The sequence below is a fragment of the Bombus vosnesenskii genome, unplaced genomic scaffold, assembly GCF_011952255.1.
Source record: "Bombus vosnesenskii isolate JDL3184/JDL3185 unplaced genomic scaffold, Bvos_JDL3184-5_v1.1 scf7180000013355, whole genome shotgun sequence".
NCBI lineage: Eukaryota > Metazoa > Arthropoda > Insecta > Hymenoptera > Apidae > Bombus > Bombus vosnesenskii.
The window spans coordinates 995856-1019336 of record NW_022882990.1 but is presented as its reverse complement, the minus strand read 5'-3'; the positions used below and the strand labels follow the sequence as shown (position 1 = coordinate 1019336).

Here is a 23481-nt window from a genome sequence, read left to right as displayed (position 1 = left end):
GCAAAGTTTCATCGAAATCGGCGTGTGTTGTGCTTGGCTGGTGTCCCTTGCAATTGTGAGACATTTAGATTATACATCGAAGATTATGATATAAATATAATTTGCCTATAGATATACTCCTCGGCGCGATTTATTTACTTATATCCTTAAGAGCTTATAAGGATATTATGATAGTCGGCTAATATCCATCACCCTGAGTCATACTGTCTTTTTATTGTCGCATTTAGTAATGTTTTCAAGTATCTTCCAAAAATTACGCGAGTCTTTGATCTTCTCCAATATAATGTCCAGTCTGGTCTTTGCATAACTCTCCTTTTAAAATGTCGTCTTTTTAATTTTATTTCTTGCTGAAAATTGCATTAATTTAAATTAGGGCAGTCCCTTATCGAAAAAGTATATCTAGTTGTTCAAAGGTATGAAACTTCATACCTATAATAAACTTCCGAAAAGGGTCGAATGTAAAGATTCAGAATTTTTGAATAATTTCATATGTAAAACATCACACAGTATGAATACATTCGAATACACAACAGAGCATAGCAACGTTTATGTGTTTAACTTTTAATAGTGTAAAAATATAACGAGAAATTCAGAACGAACAACAATTTAGCTCCTATTGAGTTTTCAATAATTTTACTTTCTTAAATTTTATCAATTCATAACGTAGTTTCAACATTAAAGATTCTCTTGAAAATTGAGTTTTATTTTAATATAATTTTTACTCCGATTTCTTCCAAATTTCTAACTATTACATATTTAGAAAATAATTATTTCTTTTAGATTTTCTTTTAATCTTCCACAATGATACTGGATGGTCATCGAGCGAGCAAACCTGAAAAAGTGAACCGCAGTATTTTCGAAACGACAGCGTAAAATGCAGCCGACGATTGGAACATGATCGAAATCCGAAAAACCAAAAGTATGTTAATTATTTCTCATATTTCTGTAATCAAATGTTTTATCGAGTAAAAAAGATATGTTTGAGATGTGAAATTTATATGCAGTACTATGTATACTAATTTGCCCGAGTTACTTCCGTGCTACACTGTGAGGAGGTGAATGGTTAATGGCACAATATAACAGCAACATACATAAGTGGATCTTACCTGTTAACTTGTTGACTAGAAACGACAACTTGATTTGTCATTCAAATTATCCATGTTTTAATACGTGATAATTTACTTATTCATAAAGGCTTTGTTATTTTACTGTGTTGTTGTGTTTGTATTAAATAGTGGAACAATTACACATATCTGAAAGTGTGCAGTCTGTGCACTGACCGATAGCCAATTTTCTTCTAGTTACATATCCGTGAGATCCAATGTGTATACAATGGCGGGTTGGAATGAATCAAAATATACAAGTAAAGCATGTGAAATTTGAAAATATAATATATGCACATATTGAGAAATATCTCCTGTACAAATATATACAGGGTGGTTGATAACTGGTGGTACAAGCAAAAAAGGAGTGATTCTACGCGAAAAAAAAAGTCGAAAATATAGAATAAAAATTTTTCGTTTGAGGCTTCGTTTTCGAGAAAATCGACTTTGAATTGTCGCTCGGTACGCGTGCACTTTATTACGTCTCGTTATAACGGATCTTACTGTAGATCGTTGTCTCGATGAAAAAATTAAAAAAAAAATTTTTATTCTATATTTTCGACTTCTTCTTTCGCGTAGAATCACCCCCTTTCCGCTTGTACCACCAGTTACCAACCACCCTGTATATAACGCATGAATTACATGTAAGTATATGTGTTATGTGCAATATGGAAGTGTATATATACCTAGATAATGGAATCTCTAATTATTTACACATTATGATTACAATTTAAAGTGTCACAAATTACATTTGCTTTTTTTGTATTAACCGCTATTATGATTTATATGAGTTGAAATTAATTTACGATTATATCTATATTTATTGTATCTAAATTATAGTAATATTTATAAATTTAATTTATTTGTATATTTATATATATACATAGTATTTATAGATTTAATTTATAAATAATTATATCTATATTTATAGTTCGAGAAATACTTTGAGAACCACTTTAATTGTGAGGTCATCGAGGAAGTTTCAGACCTGAAGGTAAGAGTATTATATTTCACCCTGTCTCGTTATATCTATATGTATACTTACTATGGCTCTTTACGTACACTACCTGTCATAAGTGTCTCGACACTGATTTTACATAACATGAATTTCGCCAAAATATGTAAGTATGTTCCAGATCTAAATTTTTTCCAAGCATAGTAGTTCGACATATAAACAATACATACTACACCTGTATTAACTAGCTATAATTATTAGGTTGGGGTTAGGTTGGTTGTCCGAAAAGTGTCTTTCTTTTACAGATGCATCTTTATACAAACATGAAACCTAATCTGTCGAACGTTGTGATCTTTATTTTGATAGAACAAAATGGATCATATGTAATTCGATAAAATAATATAACACGGAAAATGTTGTGTGTCCATTATTTCCTTATAAAACGAAAGAAACTTTTCGTATTAAATTACGATAAAGTTCTTAACTTGTTGATGTATGTAACTATCAATTTTAGATTTTGCTTGATATTACTTACCGATGTAATGTCGCTTAATATTACAGCTACAGCTAACCTTCTTATTAATTTTAAAAGATTATTGTTATCTGATATGTCGCATAAGAGTTAGAAATTAGGAACTAAACAATTTAATAATTTTTCGGAATCCTAGCTTCATCACTGATTTCAATTATTTTTTAATTTGCTGTCGAGGGCACGATTCCGAGCAACTTTTCTCTAAACATATCACCGCTGCTTGGCCTTAGTTTTCGAAACATTCGCAAGAAACTGCCGATACCACTACAATGAATTCTGCCGGTGTGTTTGTCGTGATGTGGCATGGTGCGCGTTAGTTTAGTTTCCGGCCACTTCTCGGCGCGGCGGCTGGATAAAATAACGTCTAACCTAAATGGAATTCTTATCTTTTGTTTATAGTTTATGTAGGAGTAGGTTAGGTGTCATTTTATCCGGCCAGCGCCGTGAACCGTAAGGCGGTCAACAACTAATGTATAGACTGTCACGGACGCACAATTATAGGCAGAATTCACTGTAGTGGTATCGGCAGTTTCTTGAGACTGTCTCGAAAATAAGGCCAAGCGGCGGTGATATGTATAGAGAAAAGTTGTTCGGAATCTTACCCCCGACAACAAATTCAAAAATATTTGAAATCGGTGACGAGGCTGTGACTCCGAACAATTACCAACAATTTTGTTAAGGAACTTTGAGAACTTTATTAAAACCTTGAATAAAGAATTTCTTACGCACCAAAACTGTTTCGTAACTTTCGACATTTGCAGGTTATAATTTTATTATTGCGTATTAATTTGTCAAATTCAAATTTATCGTATCATAACTTCTATTATTATCTGTATAAGTATACAATGTGTATAAAATGATAAAGATTAAATCCAATACAATTTTATGTATTCATAATTTGTAAATATGTTACATTTTATCAAAAATAAGCAAGTATCTAAAATATTTTATATGATAGCCCACAAGTTGTTGTGTTACACATAACACAAAAAATAGTATACTGTTACGATATAATTGGTTGTATGTTATGATACTAAGATAGAATACTATTTCGAATAAATCATTAAGGTTTGACAATATATCTATTAAGTGATACTCAAAGCTTATCCATTTGCTAAACAATATAAAACAATATAAATATAACACTGGTAATAGTTCGATTAAACTTCTTTCTAGTTATTCTTCTATATAATTATCAATATTATTGTGTGCACTGTATATATGTAAACTCTCTAAGAGTTAAAATGCGGATAAACAAGGGGACTTTCTCTGTTTTACGGACAGCACGACTTCTTTTGTTTCACGGGTAGAGCGGCTTTCTTTTGTTTTACGGAGAGCCATTTTAAGAAATACGCATTTCTCAAACGGACGGACAGAGATCAACATCGGAGATAAACAAGATCACAGAAGAAAGAGTAATTATTTAAAACATTGAAGACTGACGGAGAAAGATCGGTAGCTCAGGACGTTGAAGAATTAGCCGTTGCACAGAACTTGCTATTTATTGTTTACTGTTATTACATTACATACATTTATATCAGTATAAATATTTCATAATATCATACGTATGGCTAAACAGTTTTATAATAATTTAATTATAACAGATAAATAATTTCATTTATTGATGATTTTGTGACATCAATCACATCTCAACCTACATCAGTGATAATACATCGACCGCCGACCTTCGGACACTTTTGGACACATCACCACCTTATCATCATAGCATACACCAAGGCTGTGACGCACCTTAGTCCACATCAGAGATAGGATATGGACCCCCGACCTTTGGACACTTTTCTACATCATAACCTACACCTAGCCCCTCAACATCCTAAAACCAAAACGTATATAAATCGAGACTTTACCCAGCTTGGGCAGTTCTTGTTCCTCTTCTAGTTGCTGTACTCATACAACCCCTATTCTTCGGTTCGGTGTTATTTTGTAAGTGTTAACATTTATAATAAAGTTTTATAAAGGAAGATTAGTAGTTGGGCTACGACTCAGCCTTCTTACTACAATCCAAGTACCAACTTTACGTGACATTTTGGCGATTCTGCCAGGATAGTGAAAATTGTTTGTTCGGAAACCAAAAGACATTCATCATCTGCGGAAGATAGAATTATTTGTGACTATGGTCATCCGCGACAACGAAGTAACTATCAACGAAACCGGAAGAAATATTCATAAAGCATAAAGCATCTACGGACGCTAGATCCCAGGATTGTGAAACATCGCTTCGCCTGGAAAATAAGGACATCCATACTTACGGGAAGGACTAACTTGGACTACGGTCATCCTCGGCGACGAATTCTTAATCCACGAAACCAGAAGGCCTTTGGAACTGGAAGCATCTACGGAAGCTAACAAATCAAGGTAAACGCTGGATTCATTTTACATATAGAGGCAGACTATCTAGCTTTGAACAAGACTCAGACAAAGAGTTAGCGACATTTAAAACGATGTGGAAAGGTAAAGCATGCACTAGTAGGGACGAACAAAGTATTAAAATGACAAACCAACTACGGGAGCAAATCGTGCGACTGCGAAGAAGCATGGACCTTTTCCAACAAGCAAAAGAAGAGGGTTAACGCCTCGATAAAAAATCGAATTGCTACGAAAAACAATTGACGAAATCAAGTTAAGAAAACTGTTAAAGGAGACTATTAAAGAAGCGACTAGTCGGAGTTATCAGGGTAGTTTAGTTTCTAATAATTTGAACAAAAGCTGGGAGAAAACAGACGTTACTGTAGGAAATGAAGAAATGGTTTTGAAAGAATTTTCAAAAGAATTGCAGTCTAATGTAGAAAATTCTTATGAAAAGAAAGTATCAATTGACACCACTTCACAGGATTATATTTTCATTAAAACAGACTTAATGTTTGATGTCAATAGCTCGACAGAATACCAGAAAGAGTCTGTGAAACGAAGGAAAGAAGATATTGCAGTATTGTATAATGATTTGTCACCATCTTCGTCACAAGATACTCAAAATTTACAAGAATGATTTGACAAAAAAAGTAAAAGTTTAGGAGAAGCAGAAAAAGATCATAACAAAAAGGATAATATTTCAATGAGAAATATTTTGGACGGCGATACAAATAAAGAAAACCAAATTGAAACAAAGGAATTAGAAGCAGTTAGTAAATCAACTGCTGAAAATGATACAAAATCAATAGACAACGTTGAACAAAATATATCATTAGAATCCATACAAAAAGCAAGAGATAATGCTTACAATAATGAACATTTGCTTATAGAAGAAGACCAAATGATGACAGCGAAAAATGCGTGTGACACTACAGAATCAAAAACTTCAGCAGATCTTATGTCGAGAAATTTAGATGCTAATACACAAGAGAAGTCTTTAGAGAATAAAGATGACAAGAATCCATCTCCATCTATGTTAGATAGTAGTAAACGGAGCAGTCGTTATAATGTTGCTGCAAAGCCTGCTACTTCGCCAAAATTTGAAGAAATTGTTTATAATCAAACAAGACAGTCAGACACAAATAAAATTTTGCGAAGCGCTTTAAAGATCACAAGAATTACCTAATAAAAGTAAGTTATCAAAAATAGGAATTGCACTTAACAAAATTGAAGATACAAAAACTATTTTACAGAATAAAAAGAATTCATTAGAAGGAGAAAAAGAAGTAGGGGAAAAGAAGAAAATGTACAGACAGAAATTATTTCAAAAAATATATCAGATGATAAATGTGATTTGCTTTAGAAAAAAAAAAAAAATTATCCACAAACTACATTAGGAATTTATCTATTTTAGTGAGGAGAAAGAGAAAGGATAGAGGAGTTGATCAATAGACTGTGGATTTTGAAGCGTTTATGAAAATATTACAATTTTAATAAAATATTCAATGTAAAGTCTTTGTTATAATATTCAGATAGATAGATGAAAAAAAAAAACACGCACACGTGAAAAGAGTTCAATCTTTTGGAATACAAATTGAAGAACTAACAATAAAATTAGAAGGAATAACATAAGTCACAAATATGAAGTTGACCTGCTGGAACAACAAAAAGAAGGCCAAACTTAATTCATGTGTTAGTAATTCAATGGAGGAATGTGATAAGCTGGAGCTAAAGATGCAAAAGAGATAAAATGTAGTTCTTGAACCACAAGGACAAATAATCTGCCCTTCAATGTGAACTAGACGAACTAAAGGGTGAATATGAAAAAGTGGGTAATTTTGGATATAAATATGAAGAAGAAACTAATAAATTGAAACTGGATTTTGAAAAATAAGAAAAATGATCCTTGTCAATGAAAATAAATTTGAAATATTGCGTAGGGAAGAAATTGAAGTAAAAGATATGAACGAACAAAATAATTTTCTTAGAAAAGAACTGGAAAACGTCCAAAAACTTTCCAAAGATGTTAATAATCGCTTACTCGAGGCGAACCAAGAATTAAAAGATTCACATAGAAAACACACTCTTATTTGAAAATTGAAAAAAAAGAAAAAAAACATCAGGAAGAATTAGGTGATATAATAAAACTTCATGATGAAGAAAAATATAAACTGATACAGCATTGGTGTTCTGTAGAATGTCAAACTGCCATAAAGGGTTACATTGATGGAAAAGTGCAGTAAATATTTAAATAACAATCCATGACTTCTTAAGTAATTGTAACAATCTTGATGTTTTACTATGGAACAACTAGATGAAGTGCACAGTGACATTAATAAAGTAGAATCATCTATAAAAGTAGATGTATCTTCTTCATTAATATCAGAATCAACGACTGATATTATAAAGAATGTGCATGATATTCCAGAAAATCAAAAAAAAAATAAGTCACAGGAATGTACAGATAATACAATTCAAGATGGTTTAGTAGTAAATAAATGTGATGTAACAGATTTAAATAAAAACAAAAAAAATTTTTAAAGTAAGGAATGTAGTGAGACAGAGAGCATAAAGAACGCTGCGATTAATGAAGTAGAACAAGAAATAATAAATAAGGACCCACAAATTGATGATCAATGTAAAAAAAAAAAAGATGAGATTTCAAGAAGAGCAAGCAGAGAATACAACTGAGATTGGAGATCATTCAAGATATGCAGGTGACACATCTTTAGATAAAGAAAGTACGAACGATGTTGAAATATTTAATACAAATGAGGGTGAACAAAACATTGAGAAACACAACGTTTGTACAGTGTTAAATATAGATACAGTTAGTGTTACTAATGCTCAGTGTCAAGCATTAATTAAAACACTTGGTGAAACTTTTGATGATAAAGCCCAAACATTGCATGTCACGGATACAGACACAGATTTGTCTAAACTAGTTGATAGTAGTTCAGAAGTAATGGTACTGACTGTAGAAACTATTATATTAATGATATGAATGAAAGTACAGAAGAAAATATTGTTTTGACTGTACATGAAAAGGATGCTGTTGTAAATTCCAATGAAGAAAAAAATGTTTCTGCAGAACAAAAAGGAACGAAGAACACTGAAATTGCAAATGAAGAATTTAATTTCATAGATTATGCACGAGAATGTGATGGAACAATTATAGAAGTAATGTCAACAGAAATTGTGGCTCAAGAAGTTTCTGAAAATTGTAGCCAGAAGGACAATTATGACGTATTAAATCATACAAAGACAAGAAACGATTCTATAACTCCTATTACCTCAGGAGTAATTAGTGATCTAGAAACTACAGATGACATTAATATTAAAGAAAAGAATAACAAGAAACAACAAATGGAAATGACAAGATTGATCTTTTGATAGTTCACATAAAATTAATGTAGAAAAGAAAATTATTCATAATAAAATTGTCGTACTTATACATGTTGCTAATACAAAAGGAAGGAATAAATCTATAAGCGAAGCAGATAAAGTGCGCATAACTAACAAAAGAAGTGCAATTCAGGATATCTTTGATGATTGGGGTGTTGAAAATGCAGAAGATGATAGTCAGTCTGTATCCAAAGCTCCAGATACTGTGCAAATTTTTCTCCGGTTCGGTATTATTTTGTAAGTGTTAACATTTATAATAAAGTTTTATAAAGGAAGATTAGTAGTTGGGCTACGACTCAACCTTCTTACTACAACCCAAGTACCAACTTTACGTGACAATTTCAATATGTTACTTATATGAAAAATAGTAATACATAATGCCGTAACAAAAGAATATCTAATTGATGAAAGGACAAGTTAAAATGAAATTAAAATCAAAAACATTGTTTAAATAGAAATTATCAAATGAAATGTATTGTGTTAAGAGTAGGGTTACCAACAATTGGTAACAATAGTAATAGTTGGTAGTATACCAGAATTCTCGGAAGAATGCGTTTTATTTGTTTGAAATTTGAAAAAGTAGGGGTTCTACAATGTTTCTAAGTTACTCGATGTTATTAAATATAGGTTTGGGGTTGATATTTAATGGAATCACTCAGATTGAATTTTACTTTCTATATTTCACCACCTCGTACAAAACGTCTGAACACACCGGATACACTTAGATAGTTAACACGTGGTCAACTCCTAAGACAAAAGAGCGTCGTTAGGGGTCGTGCCAACTTAGCTTGTAGGCACTAGCGATCTTAACGTTCACTTACCAACTTAACGTTTCTCAACACTCGAGACAAGACATGGTACATAAAACTGTGAAGTTTCGGAAACAGCTGAAAAAAAATATTAAGTGAACTACGTGCATGTTTGATAAGAAAAGTCGTTTCCTTTCCGTATATTACGTATAGAAAATTAAATCTTTAGAAAATCGGCTTGTGACGGCTGCTAAATTATAAAATAGGGATCCATATTCTGTAAGTAGTTTACTATCACTATTCTACCCTCTTTTATACCGATATTAAACAATAATTAGATTTTTGTTTTTTACGTGGAGTTTTCATGTCTGAATTATTCAAAACTGTGTTTTATAATATATATTGTAACATCATAATATTAATAAAAACATTATATATATATATAGTATATATGTAATAATAATATAAATGTATACAATGTTTTTGTTAATATTATAATATATTATGCACAATAGCGATGAAAAGTTTGAAAACTGTAACACTTATTGAGAATTTTTACATTTCTCTTATTATTTCTATCCATAATACAGTAAAAGGTCGTTTGTTAAAACCTCTATTGACAGAATGAGAATTCGATCATCAGAACATCAGTTTATTTTATAATAATTAATTTTGACTAGTAAACAACTTAGGGATGGTTACTTTTAACGAAGTGTAGGAAACAAGAATAGAATCTGGAAAGAATTATTATGATTTTATCCCAAAGTTTCTGTGTTTGCCTCTACTTAATGTTAATATTTGTAAAATAATTCAAAATAGATGATTTTTTCTTATGCAAAAACAAAGTATTCGATTTTCCATAGAGCATATATTATAATTAATTCAGGTAAACAAGACTCTACTATTTGAATTATCTGATGATTAGTCAGCAGAGGTTATGCGAATGTATATTTTTTTAGCTAGCAGGTAAAGCAATAGGGTCTGGACAGGTTTCGTGATTAGAGAAGTCTAAAAATATATTTTTTGTTTCACTCTTTTCGCATAATGAGTATGCTTTGCAACACATGCTAGAATATATTACTTGCCATCAAATACCATCATGTTATTTACCGTGCATATGCATATGTCGTGTTTATGTGAAGTATCTATATTCTAAATTAATTTCATCTCTACGAGTAAACTCTTATAACTATGTAGTATCGTTATTAGTAATGTGTAACTAACCAAAGCTAAATGTAGATCATATCAAATCATGTTTTTGTTATCTTGAATTGCTAATCGAGCATTGGATGTGACAGTTTGTGTTTGGAATTCAAATAGTTCAGGTTGATTATTGCAATGTGATGTGCGTGAAATAGTACATCGGTATATTTAAGCGTTTCTCAAGTTTGTAAAAACGTCAAAGTTCGAAGAAATTAGATACATTAAGGTTAAGTTGAGTCGAAAATGATTCCATATTTGTCATTAACGAAAGTGATGACCAAAGCACTTGTAGTCTTTATAATAAAAATTTGAAATGTGAAAAGAAATGGCTATTAGTACAACATATAAATACTGCCACACGCAAGAAAGCAGTTGAAGAAGCAACTAAGCCACGCGGAACGGAAAATTCAGAGCACGAAACGATGGGCTCAAGAAAAAATGAATTTTATGCGGACTTAACACGAACAATGTTTGCTGTTAATATTCCTTAGGGAGCTTTGAATAATGATATATAGAGGAATTGTCTGACGAAATCAATACTATGGAAAAATTATTTAGATGATTACTATATTGTGATTCAAATAAGCAAGCAGTAAGGAGAGACATAAAAAAGCATTATGTATGAATTTTCGTGAATGAGGCTATTAATATGAAGAAGTAAAAAAATCTTACTTATAGTGTTCTATGAAGAAATTAGAGGAACAATTCATGCTACTAACTGAATGCTATTATACAGGGTGGTTGGTAACTGGTGGTACAAGTGGAAAGGGGCTGATTCTACGCGAAAAAAGAAGTCGAAAATATAGAATAAAAATTTTTCATTTGAGGCTTTGTTTTCGAGAAAATTGACTTTGAATTTTCGCTCGGTACGCGTGCACTTTATCGCGTCTCGTTATAACTCACTGTATCTCACTGTAGATCGTTGTTTCGATGGAAAAATTTTTTTAAAAATAATTTAAAAAAATGTTTATTCTATATTTTCGACTTCTTTTTTCGCGTAGAATCACCCCCTTTCCGCTTGGAACACCACCTACCAACCACACTGTAGAAAAGGGATGTGGGATTTTCGGAATTATTAAAAGTTTCAAGTATTTTAGATAACGAGGACGTAAAAATAGCGATAAATGTACCAGAATGTTGTTACAGTAAGTTTGAATAAACAGCGATTACATCGTGAGACGTAGAGCGGACATTTAATGATGAAGATTATAAATAGTTTACGAGTTTTAATAATTCTGTCGTATTAGTATAATCAATTTCTCAGACGCTTACAGTACTTCTGCATTTTTCATTCTTTTATTTTGATCTTTTTTCGTGTGTATCTTTTGCTTATATCTTTCGTACGAAGACGCATTTTACATTAATCATTGCAAATGGATTCACGATAAATTAAGGAATTTAAAAAATTGCCTCTACATCTTTTGTATCTTTGCTGTACTTATTTAAGGTATTAGCGAAATGAGTTAATAATCGTTTATTAGATTTTTACAAGCACATTAATAATATACGAATAACACATAATCGTCAGTTTGATAATTCCACTATACATATGTAAGTAGTAGTAGTAACATAATTTAATTTAGTCTATGATTTTCTCGATTTTCATTATTCATATTATATTCTTCCGTTTCTTATAGTACTTGTACAATAAGAACATTCATTTAGCTAAAATATTATAAATTATTATTAACTATCCAACAATTCATAAAAAGTCAGTTATATTCAAACAACAATCTCTTACATTTCATATTGTCCACTTCTCTAAAAATCTTCGAATATATTTCATGTTAAAAGCAGTAGTCACTCATATCTGCACTTTTGACGTGAATAATATGATTTCTAATTCAGTTCTCTCAAAATATTTGCGCAACATTTACGCAGCATTAAAGATAACTAACGTTAATCTCGCGTGGAGGGCTGATTTAGTACAAGGCTTAAAAGGAAGATGAACGAAAACGAGGAACGATCAATATTTATGGTTAAAGTTTCCTTGGTACATCGACGTAAGTTGTTGCAAATTCCATAGCACGTTCTCTTCATTCGCATTTTTCTGGCTGAGAATTAAGGATGCGCATAATTTTGGCTTTAAGGGAGTTAAGATCACCAAGTGCGAATGTATCTCGCGACTGGAATATATAGTTGCCAATTGAATATGAATACTCGAACACAAACAGACGTAGCGATTGTTAAATTCATGGAATTTGCACATGAAAGGATAAGACCACTGATCTTGAGCATAATAATTCTCTTTCTTCATCTGACCGAATGAATATTCTTTCTGAATGTTAGCTAAGAGTTGTTTACAAATGTTTGAAATAACAATTAATGTCGTCCATTTTACACTTTGAATTTATAAGGCAATATCTATCGAAATATTATATCGATGTCAATGTATCGAAATAGAAATTCTGTTTTTTATTATGAAAATAGCTGATTATAGACAGTTAGGAAAAAGTATACTTCTTTAAGTCGTTCTTTCAATTCTTTAGACTTATTGCTTAATACTGATAGTTTTTTATTTATCTCGTTAAATTACAAAATGCTATAAGAAGTAAAAAGTTTTACAGAATAGAGGCTTTTAAGATAGATATATAATATAAAAAAATATATGTATAATTAAGATAGATATATAATTTTTCAAAAACGAAGTTTAAAAATGATCAAAATAGTAAAACACAACAATACATTATTAATTTTACGTAAATTAGATATAATCAATGTTAAAGTTTAAGAAATTTCAAAAACGTATTAAATATATAATCTTGTAAAAGACATGTATTATAATTACAATAATAATATGTGTGTGCTTGTGATAATTCAATTATGAAAAATAGTAAAATCTTACACAGGACATGCATCTTCAATGTATGTATTTTTGCAATTATTACATGCAGGATTATATTTATTATGGTTTCTATTGCATGCGTTTGCCTTATTCGTTTGAAATACGTTTTGTCTATGGTGTCATTTTTATTCTTCTTCTCCTGGCTGCTTTTATTGCATTTATTACGTGTATTTGAGGTGTAAAAAAATATCTTGAAATTTTTGTAAATTTTTGTAAAATTGTTTTCTTCCATCTCTAGTAAGAATATAAATACTTCCAGTGTTATGGTTGTCAAATGCTAGGTCTGCGATGAATAATGTATAAGTATATATAAGTATTAATAAACAATAATAAATATTGCAAACTTCATTTTTTAACGCTTTAAATTTATGTACATATGGAATTACATTAAGAGAGATTATTTTGACTATAGTCGAATACCATGGCTCGAAATTGTTAATAAAAACGAACCAGCTTTGCAATATTTAAATATCGAGTGGTTATTGGATTCTCTATTCAAACGTTATCTGTATGCAACAGGACAAAAATATCCGCTTGACCTTTCACGTAATCGCATGGGAAGCAAATCCATCAGTTGATGAATTTTCGTTATTCAAAGGTGCTGGGAAAATCTGAAACTGTACTGAACTGTAAACGAGTTATCAGTAGTTGAACTTCATAGCACAACTCGTGGAAAATCAGCTATTTACCTTCAATGTTATTACTTTATTGTTGGGATAAGCAACTTTTTCTGTATAAAAAATTCATTTTTTTGCCATGATAATACACAACAGTAATATTAGTAAAGACATTAATGTAATCCACCCATTTAATTTTTTTTATTTATATTAAAAATAATTAGCATCAATAAGTTGAGTTTATGTTGGGCTATATAAAAATGCGATCACCTATACACCAGAAAGAAGTGCAATGGAAACTAAATTTAATCGAAGTTCTTTGTGTATATAAATTTGTCAATATTAATTTTGACAACACATTCCAACAACATTGAATAAGTGACATACGCCTTTTTTGTACAATTACCAATTTTGTAATACATCACAATACATTAATATATTGATACATACACATAATACATTGATAATAATCAGATAATAATTTTGTATTATTAAAAATATTACTTCAAGTAAGAGGAAATTAAACCATTTTTGTATGATAATGACAATGAAAATTACTAAACTTTTTAAAGTACAATTTTTGTGAATCTTTCTTCAACTTCTAGTACTTAATATTTTGATATTATTGTTATATATCATTTTAATTTTTTGATATTTTAGCACCTTTGTACCGCGATTTTTGACTTTTTGATGGATAATGGTGATCGCCATCATTACGAATTAGCACAGAATAATTTTCATAATCCAGCTGTGTTGTTAATTGATAATGGGAAAAGTCTTGGAAATCCTGATATATCATTTTAATTTTAATATTATCGCGAATTGAAATGTTATAAAAAGAATAGAGTAGAATTCGTAGTTGTTTTTGTTACTTTATTTCTAACATGACGAATTCGCAAAATTATTACAAATCTTTAAAACATGAATCTCTTTTCACCTACTTTTCGCAATACAGTACCAAATTTTGTATGTATGTATTACCTTTTGGTATTCATCGAATAATAACATTTCACTCTCGTATAATACACTCCGAATCTGAGGCACGGGTGTTTGTATTATAAGAGGGTCATTTGTATAATAAAAAATTTCTAAAGATCTGTTGAATGTTATTATCATTTCATTAACCTCATTTATCGCTGGAAGTGGTACGGGTTAAATGTTTCTATCACTTCAAAATCACCCATAATATACACGTGTATTATTAAACCAATTATACTCCCAATAAATGTTCATATCGTAGAAAAATTCTTCTCATGCACGATTTCTGCGCAGAGGGATTTACTACGTTTTCTTAATTTGGTTTTCTAGACTAGGTTATATAATCAGTTGCACTGTAATTGGTTGTCTTTTACTGAATAGGCGGTTGGAACGCGCAGTGAATTTCGAGTGGCGAAAATTGAATCGTGCGTGCTATTGAATAGCAATTATCGAGGCGGTTAAACCCCGTTTCCGAGCCTCGTTCGTCATAATAACCACTCACCACCGTTAGTTGATCACTGTGCTTCGAACAGTCCCTCAATTTCTCGATTCGATGTTTTCGAATCTTCTTTTTTCTTGAACAATGAGCGCTTCTTTTATGAAGTTATGAATTGTCCAATGAGATATTGAGGAACAAATTAATAATTCGGTTTATAAATGTGAGTAATATAATAATAACTGTGAGCACAAAATATTCAGTGTAACAACTAATTTTGTTATCTGAATGAATAATCTGAATGAATAATCTAATACTATGGAGTCACATTGATAAATAAAGGTAGCTTTGCTTATTTTCGTTCTAAATACCCCAAATATCATTTAGTATCTTATTAGACAATTAGAAGGTAATAACAAAAAGAACAAAGTATATGATTAAACTTCTTATGAAAGATACAATGAGCCAGAAAATCAGTCGCACAGCGGAGAATGCAACAAAACTTTATCAAATAATAAGACAACATAAAGAAGATATTTGATACTTGTTATTTTAAAATATACAACATATAGTTTAAGAAGAAATTATGAAAGAAGTTCGAAACGAGCTATAATCGTTTTTTATCCTGTTTTCACATTACAAAATTATGATAACAGTAATGTCATCGGTATCAACATTACACCGCAAAAAGAGTGTTCTATAAAATATTAATTCCATCGGAATAATAACTTTTTAAAAATATATCAATAATTTTGTGATTCACTGTACACTGTATAGTGTCTTTTTTAGGAAGATATTTGTTATATATTCATTGCAGTTATTTAATCAATAGTAATTGTCAGAATTGAGAACTTAAAAATATGTATTATTTTTATAGTAACTGAATCATAGTTTGCAGCCGAACTATTGATTTTATATTGCATTAGATATTGAAATTTGTATGCGAGTATATATCTGTTTTATGTAATTAATTACATCCAGTGGCTCCTATAACACTATTCTACCATTTCGTAAATTTCTTGACCTAAAAAAGAAATTTTTGCACGATATTATTGCAAAATATCGACGATATTGTCGAGGTAAATTAAAACGAGATACGAGCTGTTATTTGATTTGTCACCGTCATTCTGCAAAGTATTTAAATTTCTGATTTGAACTTCAGGTAAAAAGCAGATTAATGCAATTTTTATAGAAGAAATGCGAGTTTGCAGTTGCGCAATTGAACAAATGCTATTTCTTAGCTTTAACAAACTTAACCATATTTTTCGTGCTTTTGCTCTGCATGTAAAGAATTTCAAGTAATTTTGTAAAGATTGAAGATCATGATAATCTGGGTTTATCGAAAAAAAATAAAATTTGAAATCTTTTATTTGAATACAATAAATATCGACATCTATCAAATGTGTACAAAGTAACATAGAATTTACACGCGAATATATATATTTTATTCTATAAAATAAAAAATTCAAAATATCAATGAAAAATTCAAAGGGCACGAAAGCTTATAGTATATGTAATTCTAACAGCTTGTATGTGCGCACGGCGTAGGACAGGCATAAAAGATGAAAAAGAGAGATCAGTAATATTTTACATCAAAATAACAGTTACTGCAGACGTTATCCAACAGAATTCTGCAAGAAAGATATTGAAAATAATTTTATTTCAAATTCAAGGAACTAGTAGAAAGAATTATGGAAATAATTTTATGCTCACTAATTCTGGTATCCTGTTGAATGGAGTACTACATTGCAAAAAGATGATAAATAACTATCTTGTTCAACATAAGATTCAATTTTGAAAAATACAACAAACGTTATAAATATTGTCTGCATAATAGACTTTCCTTCATATTGAGTGTTCATTAGAAACTTAATGACTTTTCTTACTAACAAGCAATCATATGGACGAATAAACTTACTTATTCAAAAAAAAGGATTATTTAATTTGGCAGAATAACGCCAGTAAAAGAAATTAATCGTTTCAGAAGCGAACGTTCTTTAAACAGTTGGAACTGTTTAAAGGCTTTTTCTATAGGGTATCGCGCCCATCCACCTTGCGGACGGCGGATAGGTGGGGGGCGTGTGAGTTTCCTGGAGGCCTTCCATAGTGAGTAGTTGGCGTCGGTTGTGGGGGATAAGCTGGCGAGGTATTTATGGAAACAGTCGTTTTTATAGTTTCTTAAGGTTCTGGATAGCTTTCTAGTTGCGTTGTTAAGTTTGCGTTTGTCCTCCGGTGTTCTATGGGTCTGCCATACTCTTCTTAGTCTACGTTTTTCTGCTATTTTTTTTAGTATGTATTGGGGATATTCTTGTTTGCTGTTAGATGGCTTTGTCGGTGTGGAGAGGCGGATTGCGTTTATTATGCTCGTGTTTAAGTATTCCATGGCTGCTTCGATATCTTCCTTTGTTTTTAGTGGGGTGAAGGCTGAGGTTGAGTGTGTAAAGACTTCTCTGAAGAGCTGCCAGTTGGTGTGTTGGTTGTGAATGGAGCCATTAGGTGTATTCTCGATAATTGTTGAACTGACTGTTGCTATCACGGGAGAATGATCAGAGGAGAGATCAGCCGAGGAGTTGATCTGGACGTGTCTTGATGGGATATTTTTAGTTATGAAGAAGTCGAGAAGGTCGGGTATTTTGTTGGTGTCAGTGGGCCAGTATGTGGGTTCGTATGTGGTGAGGTAGTTGAGGTTGTTGTTTGTTATGCTGTTTAAGAGGTTTTTGCCTCTTGCTGTAATCAGTCTGCTGCCCCATTGGATGTGCTTGGCGTTATAGTCTCCTCCAACTATGAATCTATTGCCCAGGGTGTCCAGGAAGTTATCAAAGTCTTCTTTGGCGATGGAGTGTCTGGGAGGGCAGTATACTGCTGAGGTGGTGATTGAGCCATGACAGTCTTCTATTGCTACGTTTGTTGCTTGGAGGTTTGTTGTTTAAGAGGTTTCTGGAATGATGGGAGTTCGTAGTGCTTAATACTTGCTTTGATTATTATTCCGGTGCCACCGTGGGCCTTTACGCTGGGGTGTTGAGTATGGTAGAATTTGTAACCATTTATTTTCAGGTAGCTCTTGTCGGTGAAGTAGGTTTCCGATACGAGCATTACGTCGATTTGCTGGTGTTTTAAGAAGAGTTCTAGTTCAAGTTTGTGTTGCGCTAGACCGTTGGCGTTCCAGAGTGCTATGCGCCTTGGTTTTATTTTGAGTCGGGGCGTGCTAATTTTTCCACGATGAGTGTTAGTAGCGATAGCAAGTGATTTATTTGCTCCGATTGTTTCTCTATTAGCTTTTCAAGCCTTGAGGAGTTGTCTGTGTTAGGTGGGTTGGGGACACTGTTTTGGGGAAGGTTCCTTTGGCTGTTCGGGTTATTTTGGATGCCTTGTACTGCTTGGGCATAGGAGGTTGAGGTGGAGATGAATTTGGTAGGACTGGGTGTTTGGTTGGTTGAGGGGGTTGGGGTAGTCGTGAATTTCGGCGGGCTGGGTGTTTGGTTGGATACCTCTTTTGCTCTGAGCTTAGGGTACCTGTTCGTGTATAGTGTTTTATATGCTGGGCAGCCTTTGTAGTTGGCAGGGTGGTCCCCTTGGCAGTGGATGCATTTCGCTGGGGTTTCCGGTGATTTGGCGCACTGGTCAGTGGAGTGAGTGCCTGCGCATTTAACGCAGCGGAAAGTATGGTTGCAGTATTTCTGCGTATGACCGTACCTTTGGCACCTTTTGCACTGCACTATTTCTTTTTTCACGAGCGGTGGTTCGATCTTTACTATCGCGTTCATTAGGCGACTGATGTTGTAGATTTCCTTATTGTTCGGCTTTTGTTTAATGTCTAGGAAGAATAAGGATAACGGGTCTTTCGAGACTCTATGCCTTATATTACTTACGTTGATGACTTCCTGGCCGAGTTTTGAGAGTTCGTATTTTAGTTCGTCTATGTCTGCTGAGTGGTGTATGTTTCGTAGGACCACCCGGAAAGGCCTTTCCTGTTTGAGTTGGTAGGTGTGGAAGTTGGCGTTCAGGGTCCTGAGTGTCTTGGTGAGTTTTCTGTAAGCTTCTGGGTTCGTCGGTAGTATTTTTACTTTGTTGTTGCTTATCTTAAGGTTATATTCCTCCTTGCTGATATCTCTCTCTAGGGACTTGATCATTGTCTGTATGTCAATGACGTCGTCCACGAATATTGGTGGGGGAGGGGGGATTCTCTGTGAGTGTTGGTTTGGTGGCGGTTCTACGATTTCCATGGCATCGTTTGAGGATTCCAATACGGCGAACCTGTTGTGTGTGTTTATTTGCGTTGCTGTTTCTATTTTCCTTTTCTCTGTAGTGTTAACGTCGTTAGTGCGGAGAGTTCTGCTATACTTCTGCCACGGGGTAGCACGGGGTAGCTGCGAGTCTGCTCCGGAGAGCCTGGTCGCGGTTGCTGGGCCATCATCGAGCTAGTTAATTCGGAATGAACAACTAGTCGTGAGGCTGTGAGGCTAGTATTCGGGTTGGGGTTAGGTGCGTGGGATTTTCTTCTCCCTAAAGGGGAAGGGACACTTAGCTGTGTTTTCTTTCGACGGTTGGGCGACACGTGTTGTTTTCGAACTACGCTGGGCACTAGAGACACGTCTGCACGCTTCGGCACTCCACAGCGAACTGACGAAAAAATTGATTTTCGTTTTAATTTTAGTTTAGTTTAGTTTATCAAATAGATGTCATTTGAAATGTATTAATGTTGTTTAAAATAATTGAAAATTATTTTTTCATATTCTCTTACATAGTATTCGCAAAGTTATTGAACAAGTTGTCGATGACATGAATAATTAATTCTGCTTATTTAAATCAGAATACGCTTATGTCATGAAAATTATATTATATTATATCTTGTATTATATTAAGAAAAGACATTTTGATTGGAGAATTCTTTTCTGTCATATTGAACATGAAACACGAGTCATTTTTAGATCAATCTATAGTATTAAACTATAATATGGAACACTGATGAAATCCACAAGTCATTCGCACTGCCAGTATGTAATACGTAGTCTGTTTGCGAAGAATCTAGCATTCAATTGTTCAGTGAATCATGCAAAGGGAATGAACTTTGAGCTACCGGAATTCAAACGAGCGATTGCAGCTATAGTCTATTGTGAACAAGTAGACCGATTTAAGTCCACATTGAAAACAAAACGGCCGACTTTACTCAATGAATGAAAGAATTCTGTCCAATTGGAACATGATACGGGTACATATAACAAAACGTCGCAGAAATTGATGAGAATTTGGTTAGGAAGGAGAATTTGGCTCATCTGTGTACATTATGTTTGGTAGAGTAGACTGTGTTTATAATTTGTGCTTGTAATTTTTAATTGTGGTCCGGCTGTTTGCAACGATATTTAACCCCTTAACCTACGATTCACGTAAGAAAATGCCCGTAATATTTACGTTTGGCCCGATAATCGTACTACGGGCTATGCCTGTAGTTGTAGGTTAAGAGGTTAAATGTATAAAACTCTTTATGCTTACAATGTCAAATGTAACCAAAAACTATATTGTTCAATCATAAAATAAAAATAAAAGTGAAATAACAAATAAAAATGTAAAAGATGGATAAGATTGGCACGTTATGAAGCTTCATATTTCCTATAGTACAAGTAAGAGTCAAGGAATTACGCCCTCTTTTAACCATTTACTAACATATGTTACGTATATACATATGTCCAATGTATACATATAACTGTGCATATTAACAAGCTATATATCAATTAAATAGTAAATGTATTTATTTTCGATACATTTGATCTTAATTTTCAGAACATTATATTTTATGTAGAAAACAGAAGTTAAAAATTTTGTTCTTAAAGGGCATAAAGCCATCAAATTCGAAAAAATGTTGGATTCCAAGATTTTTGTTTCTGGAATTAAGAAAATAATTATAGAAATGAAATTTGCTTCCGCGAAGTTAATGTTAAATAATCTATATATATACACTATTTATTGTAATATTTATTATACAATAAATTTATATACAGGGTGGTTGGTAACTGGTGGTACAAGCGGAAAGGGGGTGATTCTACGTGAAAAAAGAAGTCGAAAATATAGAATAAAAATTTTTTTTTAATTTTTCCATCGAGACTACGATCTACAGTGAGATCCGTTATAACGAGACGCGATAAAGTGCACGCGCACCGAGCGACAATTCAAAGTCGATTTTCTCAAAAACAAAGCCTCAAACGAAAAATTTTTATTCTATATTTTCGACTTCTTTTTTCGCGTAGAATCACCCCCTTTCCACTTGTACCACCAGTTACCAACCACCCTATATATATGTCGAAGATGAAAGGAAACCGGAGTCTTCCCTTTGAAATTTTGAGAAAATCCTCTAATACTTTAGCCTAGATTCTATCATAGTCGTAATTAAGCAATTGTCATTCAATCTGTGATTGTTCGAGGTTTGTGATAGCGAGATTGGGCTCGAGGCGACACAACTGATCGCCGAACGTAGCCACGGTCACGGGATGGACGTTTTACCCGACGGAGATGTGGAGTGGTTGTATAGTTCTCCCTGGAAATGTGGTTGTGGTGGCATACGGCCTCAAGAACGGGCCTAGCCACGTGTGATTTTACCTCGGAGGTGCCAATTTAACGGGACACACGTTGTATTAATAATCAAACTGCAGGCAGAAACTGCCTAACAACGGCGATTGGAACTTTCTCGATGCTTCTAACGAGTATTTAACAAACGAACGCAATTGTAAAGGGAGGAAATTATCATCAGTTTGTTATTCGTGCGATCGCCTTGGAAAGTTATACATCGAGCAGTTTATACCGAGCGTCCCAGCAATAGTATTTTGTGCTTAAAAGTATTCTGTGCTTAGTAAAGAGTTATGTCGTTGACCGTGGATTCGTTATCGAACCCAAGAACATTGTCAATTGCATCTTGCGTGTCTAAACACCACAATTGTTCGTTAAACTTTGTAAAAGTCATTTTTGTACCTGTAAATATAATCTCTGTTATACAAAACGACGAATTCAAACGAAGAACTGTTACGCGTCCTAAATTCTAACGATAACTCGACATATATGTCGGGTTTACATTAGAATTAGGGTTAGGGGCGTAAAGCGAATCTTCGTTTGGATTACACGTCGTCGTTATGCAATAGAGAAGACATTGGCTAGTGCAAATACGATTACCATAGAACCGGACAAGTAACCGTGGTAATTAGGTACTCGAGAGACTAATGACAATGATCCTAGGTTCAATAATCCGCGGACAACGGGACGGTAGTTGTACGCACTCGCAAAAATCTAAGTCGGATTCTGTGTTAATATTCGCTGACCGTAAGGAGTTAATCCTTTTTTGTCGATGAGACCGCAAGAAAGAGAGACTTTCCGTCCCGGTGATACCCCAGAGGAAAACTATGACGGGGTGTGTCTAAGGACACGAGATCATCGGATTCGTCGGGGACATCCTACGTTCGGAAAGTAAGGGAAATTGACGTTGCTGCTAATTGGCCAATCTCCATATCGGTAGTTAGAAAAGGATGCTAGCTGCCCTTGAGGGAGGGTTGCTAGTGGGAGACGTCGTTCGTGGAAAAATAGGTCTCTCCTGTCTTCCCGTAACTGGGACAAAGACTGTGTATCTGTTGAAGGATTTTAGGTAACTAGATATTAGTGTTTATGACGGTCCTCGATCGGCTAGCCGATCACGTACTGTGGAGACAGGTAAACATCCTGCCCGGAAAATAGGATCTGCGTGTGGCAAGCTACGGGACAGAAACTGTTGGAATGTTTACTGCCACGTGCCGCTACAAATCTTTCTTTTAAGGAGAGCTATAGGATTACTCAATGCCTTTGTTAGATGGAGAGTTCGTCCCGTTGACCGCGGCCACGTTCGGCGACTAATTGTCGCCTCGAGCCCAAGCTCATTGTCACAAGTCTCAAACAAATACAATTGGTTAGAATGACGGCAAATCGTTTAGTTACAACTGTAGATTTTAATTACAACGTTTTTATGGATTTTCCCGAGGTTTCAGAGGGAAGGCACCGGTGTCCTCTTATCTCCGACATATATATAAAGATTAGCATAAAATAATATGCCAATACCTTTGACAAAATTAATTTTGAGTCTTATTGAAACAAAAGCATGGTTGTAGATTAGGTAGTAGTTATAGATAATAATTCCTTAAAATTACAGCATCTAAATGTGCAATATATACATTAGTATACTTTATTAGTATACTTTAGCAATTTTATAACATTTCCGCATAACTTGCGACCGACTTCACACTTCATGATTCTCACACGACAACTTGCCAGAGGAC

General features: G+C 33.3%; 1 protein-coding gene and 1 pseudogene across 1 annotated transcript in view; one reads left to right on the top strand and one right to left on the bottom strand.

Annotated features, from left to right (window-relative positions):
- Positions 1-23481, bottom strand: part of LOC117237065 (histamine H2 receptor-like) — a 362177-nt gene that overhangs the window by 130452 nt on the left and 208244 nt on the right.
- LOC117237042 lies at positions 5196-6254 on the top strand (annotated as a pseudogene).